A 12188-nucleotide genomic window follows, 5' to 3' on the forward strand; every position below is an offset into this window, starting at 1 on the left:
CAGTTTTTTAGGTAACATCTCATCGTTCCATTTTTATGTTGCTTGGGTTTGTTTGCTTTTTAATTTGTAATCAGTGGTGGTGGATTTTTTTAACATTACACATAAAATATATTTAAGAAAAAATATCTGCAGGATCAGGAAAAAATTCCCTTTTGGCGAGGAAGTAATTTTTTGTACAGAAAAAATGCTCTGAATCGGATAGCCCTTTAAAAAAATATTCTGAATCAAAGGACTTTTTTCATAAAAATCCCTATTAAAAGATTAGTTTTGTATATGGAGAAAAATTATTTAGGTCCAGAGGTCAATTCTTTATCAGAATTACGAGATACATCATTTTTTGTGTGTATAAAAATCCTTGTGACAAGAGGAAGGAATTTTTCTAAAGAAAAATAATCCCAGGGTATTAAACAAATTACTCTTGGTCATAGTAAGAACTTCTGAGAGGCTATTTTTGTAAAAATAAGGAGGAATAGGGCACAATTTTTTCTGATGCTAGAGATGTTTTTTTTTTATTTAAAATATATTTCATCCTCTGCCTCATTAATTGTTTAAATGAGGCAGAGGATGAACTATATTTTAAATAAAAAAACATCTCCAGCATCAGAAAAAAATCCTACTGGTTATTTTGATATGGAAATATCCTTGTAATAAGAGACTGCATTTTGAATCCTGGGAAGGAGAAAAAAATAAATTCCCATTGGTTGAAGAACAAAAACCTCTGAACCAAAAACCTCTTGTGAGGAGACATTTTTTTAGAGCAAAAATTTCCAGGATCAATAGATGTAAAAAAAATAGCCCCTTGGCTATTCTCTAGGATAAGGAAAAAATTCCTCATGGTCAGACATCAGAGGAAAAAATTCTGCAATTATGGAAAAAAATATTTATGAAAAAGAAATGGTTTTTGATGTGGACCCCTGGTCCTGAGCAATTTTTTAGAAAATTCTTCTGACCAGAGGAGGGCATTTTTCTAAAGAACATATTCAGAGGAAAAAATTCTATAAAAAGTAGACAAAAAAGGAATAATGTTGAGGTTCTGGTCCTGAGCAATTTTGTATATGGACAATTGTTTTAGAGTAATTTTTTGAAGCACCTCTAAGGCGTGGATTTTTCAAGAATAATTTTTTAAGCACCTACAAGGCGTGGATTTTTAATTAAAGAAGAGCTTACTTTTTTAACGAAAAAAAATCCAGGATCGGATAAAAATGCGATAATTTATTTCCGACACTATAAAGTATCAGGGTAAAATTCTAAGACGATCTAGCCATGTCCGCCATTCAGTCCCTCCGTCCGTCTGTTGTAATCACGCTATCTTCTGAAGGATCAGAAGGAGATAGGCTGCTGAAATAGTGCATAGGGTTGTGTTTTGTCTGCAGGTAGGTCAAGTTCGAAGATGAGCTATATCGGCTAGAGCGCTTTTGGTGTTCTAGAGCGCTTTTTTCAACACAATTCGCTAAAATTTGGAACATTGGATACCTATGTATCTACTAAAAATTATAAACATTGTTCTACTTTTTCTGGTAGCCCCATATAACCGTACTTCCAATTTTCGGTATTTTGGAGTTCTTAAGCGCGTTTTCTACCAAATTCGATGAAATTTGGTATATTTGGCTTTTATTGGGTACCAAATATTTTCATCAAAATTTATAAATGTAAGTGTAAGTCCACCTTTTCCGGTAGTCCCAATATAAAGGTATTTTGGGTGGTTTAAGTGTGTTTTTTCAACAGAATTCGCTGTAATTTCGTATTTTGTAGTCGTATTTGGTAACAAATCTCCATCTCAAAAATTATGTATATTCATCCCCTTTTGGGGGTAGTCCCCATATAAGCCCCTTTTTATTAAAAATAGTCAACTGATTTGTTCCGCGTTTTGGGGTTGTCTCCGTATAGCCACATTCCATCATAGTATGGGGGATATTCTGTACTCGAAATTGTCAGTTTATACCCTACAAAGTAGGGAATTCTTAGACGATTAAGTCGATTTAGCCATATCGAGATAAAAATCTTCAAAGGTTGGAGAATAACCTATATAGTCCCGCATTTAGGCCTAGACCCTAACGCCTTTTTCACTTGTTATTCTATCACTTCTATCGACGATAGTATATAGCAGTTTGAAAGTGAGGCGTAGGAAGTCTTAAAAAACGTACATATACAATTCCTGATCGATTATAGGTACTTCGAATGTTCAGCACATGGTAGAGGGTACAAAAAGATTTTCAGAAACAGAGAAAAACTATTTATTACGATTTTTTCAGAATTTGAGAACAATTTTCTTTTATAGCAAAAAAAAAAAAAAAAAATACTCAGAACCTGAGGATGATTTTTTTGTCATTATTAAAAAATTCCATTCTTTATTTTTATTTTTTCATTCATATCGTCTTCCTAAAATCCTTCCCTTTTTTAATTAAATCTCTCAAATCTTAAACCATTTTCTCTGGCAAATGGCCAGCCATTTAGCATTGCATTTTTATTTGCCCATCTCTAATTTCATGGCCAGCCATATATTATCTGCCTCTTATTAAGGAATGAAAATATTTCTACGAAGATTTTCAAGCTAAGGGCTGGCTATCGCAGCATTTTATTTCACATTTAACCAAAGTCAAGGGCCGGCCAAACATTGTATGTCGAGGCATCCGAACATAACAACAATGGCTGGTTATGTGTGATTCCTTGTAAAAATATATATTTTTAATAGTTCCTAGAAAGCTGCAGCTACGCATGATTTTTCTTCTGCCATTTTTGCATTTGTTTTTGTAGTTTACACTTATGGTTCGTTTGGCGAAGTAGAGAAAAAACAATGGAGAAGAAGTTGAGGTTCGCTACCATATATGGAAGGAAGATAGGGTCTACAATGGCACGGTATTTCGTAAAAAGGGCATAAACCTTTTTCTGCTTTCGTTCAGTGATTTCAGTGAAGCATTAAAAAATGGCTTCCTTTCTTTCCTCTCCTTTCCCTCACTCGACCGTGCCTAATAAGGAAAATCAACAACATGGCCACGCGTTTTACACATAAGCATTCTCCCTTTATGTCTCAACATCCCGCTCAAAATCACTCATCGTCATCATAATTAATTTCTGCCTGCTTATTAAACTAAATTTTTAGTAAAGCACATTTTTTCTGCATTGTTCCGCTGCATTTCCCCCACAAACACATTTGTATATGAATTTATTCCAGTGTTACGCATATTTGCCAATTCGTGCTGCTCTTCCGCTAAACGCTTTGACCATTTGCATAAATTATATTGTTTGTACCCTTTTTTGGAACAACAACGAAAATGACGTATGGAAAAGTACCAGAGACTTTGTGTAATGGTACCACGCGAACAATAGACAGGAAAGAATCAAAAAGGGTTCTCCATTCTTTCATTCAGTCACTCAGTCTCTCATTAATTCCCTCCAACACACTCACGCTTTTGCATAAAATGCTAAACTATGCCAGAGCCATCACCACCACTATTTTTTTATCATCAACAGTTCAGCATAGGCTGGGCTGAACCTAGCCCAGCCTGGCAGCATGCATTCAATTTATGTGGCAACATATAAGGGGTATTCACTGAAAATAAGTTTCGTCCCAAAATTCGAATTTTTTTGGGACCTTGGACATAATTTTCAACCAAATTGGGCCTAATTTTATATTTAACCCCATTTTTGGGATTGTGGGTAGTTTGGGTACATTTTATAACCGAATAGGCTGTAATTTAGTATTTTGGGTTCTCCTTAGGTAGAACATCTCCCTAGCAAAAATAGCTTGAGGAGCTTGGGTACATTTTCAAGTGAATTAGCTGTAATTTTGTATTTTGGGTTCGAATTAGGTGTCAAATTTTCCTATTAAAAATTAACAAAATTGGTTCATATTCTGACATACCCCGCATATATTGGCACCGTCTCATTTTCGGTATTTTTAAGTTTTGTCAGTTAGGGTTCTTGGAGGATGATAATTATGTTTGAAGAACAATTCCGATATAAGTTTTTTTTTTGAAATACCCTCTATATAACGGTCCGTCCCGATTTTCGGTACTTTAAAGATTTTAGCCGATTTCTCACCAAAGAGGATGTAATTTTTTATTGCGGTTCTTAGAGACTGACTAATATATTTGCAGAAGATTTTCTGTAGTGTTTGACATGTTTTGGCATAGACCTCTCTCCGAAGTGGCTGTTGTTTAGCATTCAGTGTTATATTGGCGCCCAACGTGAGGCACTCATTGTGAGAATTAGTATTAGAAAATATTTTAAATAATCCATCCCTTGTTAAATCCCTTAAAAAAAACAGTGAGCGGAGAAGTATAGTCGACGTGGCCGACCATACGATACCCTACACAATTACCAATGAACTCTAACTTTCTGTGGATGTTTATTCCGAGTGTAGGCAATATTTCGTGATAATTGCACCTTCTTGCCGATTAAAGGTCACGAGCACATCTTCCTTACATTCACATATTTTGCGAATATTACTAATATTCAGTACAACCCTTCCAATTACTTGTCCAGATTCCCTTCACCATGAGTTGTGTTGTTATGTTCGGCTTTCAATTGTGGCCTATAGATCGACTCAAAAAAACACACACACAAAATTAAAAATTATTATCTGATCATAACCGAAAATTATCGGCGTTGTCCTTGACCATACCTGGATCCTCATGGAAAATTTCAAAGCGATTAGCGCTATATTTCCGCCCTCCAGTGTGGTAATGGGTTACTAAATAATATGTGAATACGTAGACACCTGTAAATATTTAATTGCAACTCCCACATCCGAGTACATACAGCGATATAATTGGAATCAATTTAAAGGTCAACCACTCCTCTGAATATACTATCAAGTTCTCGGGTCAATGTCCATAAGGGGTAAATATATACGCCATAGGATACAAATTTTGTCATTTTTCACACAAAAGTCATGGTCTATTTGACCCGCTAAATATTGACGGATCTTTATCAAAACCGACATGCTTACTCTTTGGCTTGATCCCCTTCTCCATGTAAAATTTCGCTATGTTCGGGCCATAATTGCGGGCTCTGGAGTGACCAGAAAAACCGACAAAAATTAAGTATTTGGTCCATTTCATCCCCTAAATATTAGCCGATCTTTACCAAATACAATAGGGGTCTTCATTGGCCTGAAACCATCCTACATGTACAATTTCGTGAAGATTGGTCCATAACTGTGGTCTGTACCGTGTTTACAAATTATAATGGACAGACGGACTTATGGACGGACGGACACACATGTCTACATCGACTCAGCTAGTCGAGATATGACGATCGGTATACATAAAGGATGGTCTAAGACCAATATTTCGCGGCGTTACAATCTCTTGGGGCTGCACAAAGCTATAATATCCTGGCAACATCGTTGTGTAGGGTATAAAAATATTGCAAAAATGTCTTTCATTCAAGAGTTAACACACATCATTCTAAGTTCAGTGGGTTTCACCGAATTTTTGTTTTAAACAAATATTTCAGCAATTTCTTTATGAAAAAAATCTTCTTCCTTGTTTTGGTCCTTCGTTCTTTGAATTTCCAATGAATACCCCTAATATTATGCTAATTATGCTTTATGTTGCACGCAATGTTTTTTATGTATATGCACCTCATTTAATATATACCTATGTATATGTATTTAAGTGTTTAAGTTTTTTTATTTAAGTTTATGTAAATGTATGTAGCAAAAAGAATTGATTTTTATTTAATTTTTTATTTAAATGTACAAAAGGCAAATCTGTGCTAAAGAAAATGTTTATATATTTGGATAGGTCTTTGTTGTGAGGGACTTAAAAACACTGGCAGACGCCTACTGGCCTAGCAAAAAGCGAATTGATTTTTTATCTCCACATTTTTTTTTATGTTTGTTTTCAAAGTTCGTTGAAGTATGAAGGGTGGATCCTCACTTCGAAGACATTACCAAGTCTTCGAAGAGACGTAAAGAGGCTAATATTTTTTTTCTTAGGTAATATTAATTTTTTTTATTTATTTGTAAAAAATTACAAGTTCTCACTTGTCACAAATTTATGTTGAATTTCAATATTGTTTTTCTTTCCCTCTCTTCCTATTCAAAAATAAGGTCATCACATTCCATTTCCCCCAATTCACCGCAATTTTTGTAGGCAACCTTTTCTACACTCACCGGTTAACAACATTTGATCTTTGTGCCATTGTCCAGGCTTGTTTTTTATAACACCTTCATTTTTCCATTGAAAGTTTTTGGTGCATTCATTCTATGATGATGAAAATGATGCGTCTCTTGTCCAAAGGTGTTGTGGGGCACACAACTGCTGGTGGTGAAAGCTTCTCAAGATGTAAGCTAAGACATTTAAGTCAAGAGTATTTGTTTTTTGAAAATGATTTAGCTATGATGATGACAATGACACCACTTGTGCATCTTTTGAAAATCAAAGTTTTTTACAACTATGCTCCAGTAAAAAAATATGTAAAAGAAAGAAAGGAAATGGTTGGAAAAAATACGAAGAAAAGATTTGAATGGCCTTTGAGGAAGAAGAAGATAGAAGACAAAGCTTGTAAATCTCACAATAGCCAACTCCCACCCTAAGCCAAATCAAGTTTCATTTCATTTCGGAAAAAAGACAATAGTAATATCCATAAATGTCTATAAAATTAGCAGTATGTCAAAATAAATTTCCGTAAAACTGATTTCATCCACAAATACCCACAATACTGTTTGTCTATGTAACCCTGATGAAGAGTAGACGTTATTTATGACCATTTTGATAAACTTGTAATATTTTGTTTGCGTGCCATAAAACCAAAGATTTTCAATATTAACTTGAATTTTTTATTGCATTTGAAATATAAAAATTCAAATTTTTTTATTACATTTCGCCTCTTCATAATTTGAAAATACTCGTAGATTCTAATAAAATGTTTCGGAACCTTGAAGAACGCTTAGCATTTTGTTGCATTTTTAATGATCTCTAATAACTGCCCACATGCAGTTTTATGAGGGTTACACAACGTAAAGCAAACCTTCTTCGATAGATGTTATTAAGTGTCAAAAGAATTTCGTTAAATGGCAATTTTTCAGGAAACTACCTAGAGAATCTAAATTTTATAAGATTTTTTGAAAAAAATCTCACTTTACAATTTCCGACTGCTCAGCATGCCATCGAATTGGAAAACAAAGGCCTATGAAATATTCTGTGGGATGAAGAAATACAATGGGAAAGAGAGAGAGTGGAGGAGAGTGAGAGCGTTGTGAATTTGTGATAGCTGTGCTAACTTCTTAAAATTCATATTAGTTCCAAATTAACAAAAATTAAAAATATTCACATTAAATTCCACAAAAATTATACCTAAATAAATGGCGCCCAACGTGAGGCACACCTTGTGGATTTTTTTAAAATCAATCCATTTTATTACAAAGTAAAATTTTACCCTTAAAATCCATCAATATAAAAAAACTAACTGGCGTCCAACGTGGGATACTAATTGCGGACTGTTTGAAATCATTACAAATGTCTACAAAGTTTAAAATTTCGCCATTAAACTCCCTCAAAATAATGAATAAAAGAAATGGCGCCCAATGTGAGGCACTCATTGTGGACTTCATAAGATCATTATTGGTTCCAAATTGCCGCGAAGAACAAAATGTCCACCTTAAAATCCGTCAAAATAAAAATAAAGTACATGGCGCCCAACGTGGGACAGTCTGTCCGGACTTCTTAACATCATTATTGGTTCCAAATTATCACAAAATATAAATTTCCACCTTAAATTGCATCAACATAATTTGCAATCAAAATAAATTGCATACAATAAGAATGGCGCCCAATAAGGGGCACCTATAGCACGACAATATCTCATAGCGAATTAATTCATATGTCTTCTTCAGAATGTTTTTTATTTTCATTGCCCATGCTTTTGATATCTTTTCCCATATTAGAGTTAAAGTGAAAATGGCGCCCAACGTCGGCCTCTGTTCATTAGAACTGATTATTTGTGGCAGGATTTTTGATTAGTCACTCATTGTGAACTAATCAAAAATAATCATTAAGTCCAAATTGTCACTATGTAAAAATGTCCACCTTAAATCCCATCAAAATATAAATAAAATAAATGGCGCCCAACTTGGGGCTGTTCATTATGAAAACTTTTAATTGCATCAATATTTTCTATTGCCATTATTTTATTGCTTCAAGTCTTCATCGCTTTTAAATGCGCAATTGGCATATTCTCGTTATAACAGAATAAAAGTTAATTGAATGGCGCCCAACGTGGGTTACTCATCTTGAGAACTTGGAATTCGTATCAGTAGGTTTAGTTTTGAATTCCTTTCTTGAGCTTCTTATTGCCTTCAAATAGCCAATTGTCATACTACTTTTCATATCAGAATTAAAATAAAAATAAATGGCGCCCAATGTGGGGCACTCATGATCTGGACTGTAAATTTGAATCCGCAGTTTGTTTATTACTTTTTCATTCCCTAAACCCTTCGATCGCTTCCAAATATCCATGTGGCATATTTGTTTTTATAAGAATAAAATTAAAATAAATGGCGCCCAACGTGGGGTGAACAGATAGTTTTTATAAGCTATATTTTTTAATTGTATTATTTTATTTCTTAGATGCCTTATCGCTTTCAAATACCAAATTGAAATAGTCTTAGATGCTTAATCATCCTTTGGCCGATTTCAAATATCTCTTTGTTCATATTTGCTTTTGTGAGAATTAAATTAAAATAAATGGCGCCCAACGTGGGACGTACATGACAAAAACAGAGAATTTTCATAATAATATTTTATTGTATTATTCTATTTCTTGAACTCCTTATCGCCTCCAAATAGCCAATTGACATATTTTTATCGTTTGAAAATTAAAGTAATAGAAATGGCGCCCAATAAGGGGCATCCATATTACATAGCGAATTAATTTATGTGTTTACTACAGAAGTTTTCTTTTTTCATTGTTCATGCTATTGGTGCCCGTGGACAGAATTGACATATTTTTCACATATTAGAGTTAAAGTGAAATAAGTGGCGCCCAACATGGGGCTCTGTTCGTGAGAACTGATTATTTGTGGTAGCAGTTTTTTTCATATTTCTTAAAATTCTCATCGCTTTCAAATTGACAATAGTAATATTTTTCTCCATACTAGAACATTATAAAATAAATGGCGCCCAATCTGGGGCATTAGTAACCTTTTTGAATCCCAATCTCTGTGAAATGGCGCCCAATGCTCGGCTCACAATCTTTTAACTACTAAGAAACTTAAGGTATCACATTTTTTTATCACATCATAAGGGATTTGTACTGTCATTAGAATTAAAAGGAAACCATTTCATCGACTTGCGTGTGTAGTTTCATGTTGGGCGCCACTTAAGCATTTTTTTCACCTACAAACGTTTGGTGCCCCTTGAAGGACTTTTATTAGGGTCTCCAAATTGAAATTGTTTTTATCTTCAAAAGTAAATGTGAAAATAAAATTAAGAGCTTGCTGGGAGTCAATCCCACGTTGGGCGCCATTTTCTTAAATATCATAATTTTACTATATTGAAGAACAGATTGCCGATACAGGAGCGTCAGATTAAATTAATTGCAAATGGAATGAAAAATCCATGATTTCATCGATTTGCTTGCATAGCCTCACGTTGGGCGCCATTTTCTCAAAAACCATAATTTTACTACATGGAAGAACGGAATGTCGATTATAATTTTCTACAGGAGCGTCAGGTGAAATTAATTACAAATAGAATGAAAAAGACATGATTTCATCGACTTGCGTCCATAGCCTCGCGTTGGACGCCATTTAAAACTTTTCTCCTTGCATCCACAAACGTTGGCTGCCACATGAAGGACTGTTATTAGAGCCTCCAAATTTAAATTGTTTTTTTTTTTATTTTTAAAAGTAAATCTCAAAATAAAATAGGGACCGTGCTGGGAGTCAACCCCACGTTGGGCGCCATTTTCTTAAATATCATAATTTTACTATATTGAAGAACAGATTGCAGATGATAATTTTCTACAGGAGTGTCAGGGGAAATTAATTACAAATGGAATGAAAAAGACATGATTTCATAGCCTCACGTTGGGCGCCATTTAAGAATTTTTTTTCTTTTCACAAACGTTGGGTGCCTCTTGAAGAGTTGTTATTTGGGTCTCCAAATTTAAATTGAATTTATTTTTAAAAACAAATGTGAAAATAAAATTTCGAATATAGGAGCAGTCAAACCCACATTGGGCGCCATTTTTGAAATAATATAATTTTCCTAATTAGAGAACAGGGTTTCGATGTATTTTTTACATGAGTGGCGCCCAATATGTTCCATTGTGTTACCAACGAAAATCAGGACCTGAAAAAAAAAAACAGTACTGCCACATATGTAATTGACGCTCAACATGAGCCCAGTCAATCCCTTCACCAGCTTCCCCAAATTTACCTCCATCTTTTCTTATTTTGTACCCCATTACAATTCACCTGCTCATTGTAGCCGCGTTGAAAGAAAGTTACCTTACCTTACCCCATAACTGCTTGTCAATAGCCAACCAAACAACCTGAGGCTATGTGTCAAGTGCGCACAACGAGTGCAATGGCGGCTTACTCATACGACTTATCTACGCATTGGTAAGTTTTGTGACAACTTGGAGCCAACAACAACAACTCAACTTGTGTGTGTGTCTGGGTGTTTCAACTTCAAAAGATAACCATAACAAAATATAACGAAGTCATACACCAGGTAACATACAGCATTAACCGGATTTCAAGTTGATATCCATTGACTCCTTTGTGTCACGGAACACAGTCTCTGAAAATAAAAAAATAACCAGCTCAACACCTAAAACTTGAGCCGGAGGATAGATAAGAGGGACAGACCAACAATGAAAGGCTGGCTTGCTGACTAAGTTTTCATGGTGTCGATGATGAGGATGATGGTGTTGACTCCAAGAGAAGCCAACAAAAAAAAAAAAAAAAAGAAATTAAAAACTTCCACAAAAAGAAGAGGGGTAAATACTTTGTGGTTCTGTTTTCAGGTTCCCCCTGCAAGTGAGTGATCCTTGTTGTAAGATTCGACAAGCTGTGTTTATGCGAAGTTTTGTGTTTCATGAATCAAAAGTTTAAATTTAATACATTTCTTCGTTCGGTTTTTTGGGCTGCGATTTATATCAGTTGAGTTGCGGTGGCAAGTTCTTATATTTCGGCCACTGGTATTTTTGAGTAACTAAAGGAGATTGGAGTTGAGTTTTCAGGCTGAACTTGGTTAGAGGAGATTTGGCACTTGGCTTTTATTTATTGGGAAAGGAAAGGAGGCCATGTGTAGATTAAAAAAATATAGTTTTACATGTTCGGCCTACAACAGTGTAAATGTTGTAAATTTGTGAGCAGATTCATGCCAGTTTTATGACTTCCCAGAATGCAGGGATGATTCACACATCCTCGAACAACATTCATTATAAAATTTAATGCTTTCGAAAAATATATATTTGTCCATCACATATTTGGCGCCCAATGTGGGGTTCCATGTTGAGGGCCAAAATAAACTGGGCGGTGGGAGGTGTATTTGTCGAACCACAAGATCGTGACTTCTATAAAACTGCGAATTGTTTTTAAGACAAATATTTCAAAAATTTTAATCAGCATGTTGGGCGCCAATCCTTATAATGCATTTTTTAATGGATTAGTGATAAAATCAACATAGTATTGTTCTTGCCCAGAAAATATATATGTTTTCCTCTACATATGTGGCGCCCAACCTGGGATTTCATATATAAGCGCCACGTTGGGCGCCAACTATACAAAGATACTTTATAATAATTATTATTTGCCTTTATTAAAAGTTATTTGATCAGGATGGAGATATAATTTACATCAATGGCACCCAACATTGAATTAAATATGTGTGTCCCCCTGTTGGGCGCTACTTTTGAATGTATATATGTTCCTTTTTCTCCACAGTAGATCCTTTTCGATATCTTTTAAAAGAAAATCTTGAGATGGAGACCATCTGAACTCTTTAAAAGAAGGGCCCAAACATAGGATCATGTGGTATTTTATAAAGTCGAAAATCTTGAGAGTTTTGTAAGAAAAAACCGATGGAGACCACATGAGGACTATTAGCTCTTCTATGAAGAATATAATCTCCAGTTCATCTAAGAATGGACGACCTTCATCAATTCTATGAATAAGAAAACTTCCAGGATTTCTATTAAGAAGACTTCTACCATTTCTACGAAGAATACTT

The 12188-nt window shown here is 34.6% G+C and overlaps 1 protein-coding gene across 1 annotated transcript in view; it reads left to right on the forward strand.

Moving 5' to 3' along the window:
- Positions 1–12188, forward strand: part of LOC133326672 (uncharacterized) — a 109266-nt gene that overhangs the window by 112 nt on the left and 96966 nt on the right. The window lies entirely within an intron of this gene.

This window comes from Musca vetustissima, unplaced genomic scaffold (genome assembly GCF_032173495.1).
Source record: "Musca vetustissima isolate MV318-11 ecotype Yass unplaced genomic scaffold, APGP_CSIRO_Mvet_v1 utg4525, whole genome shotgun sequence".
Classification (NCBI taxonomy): Eukaryota; Metazoa; Arthropoda; class Insecta; order Diptera; family Muscidae; genus Musca; species Musca vetustissima.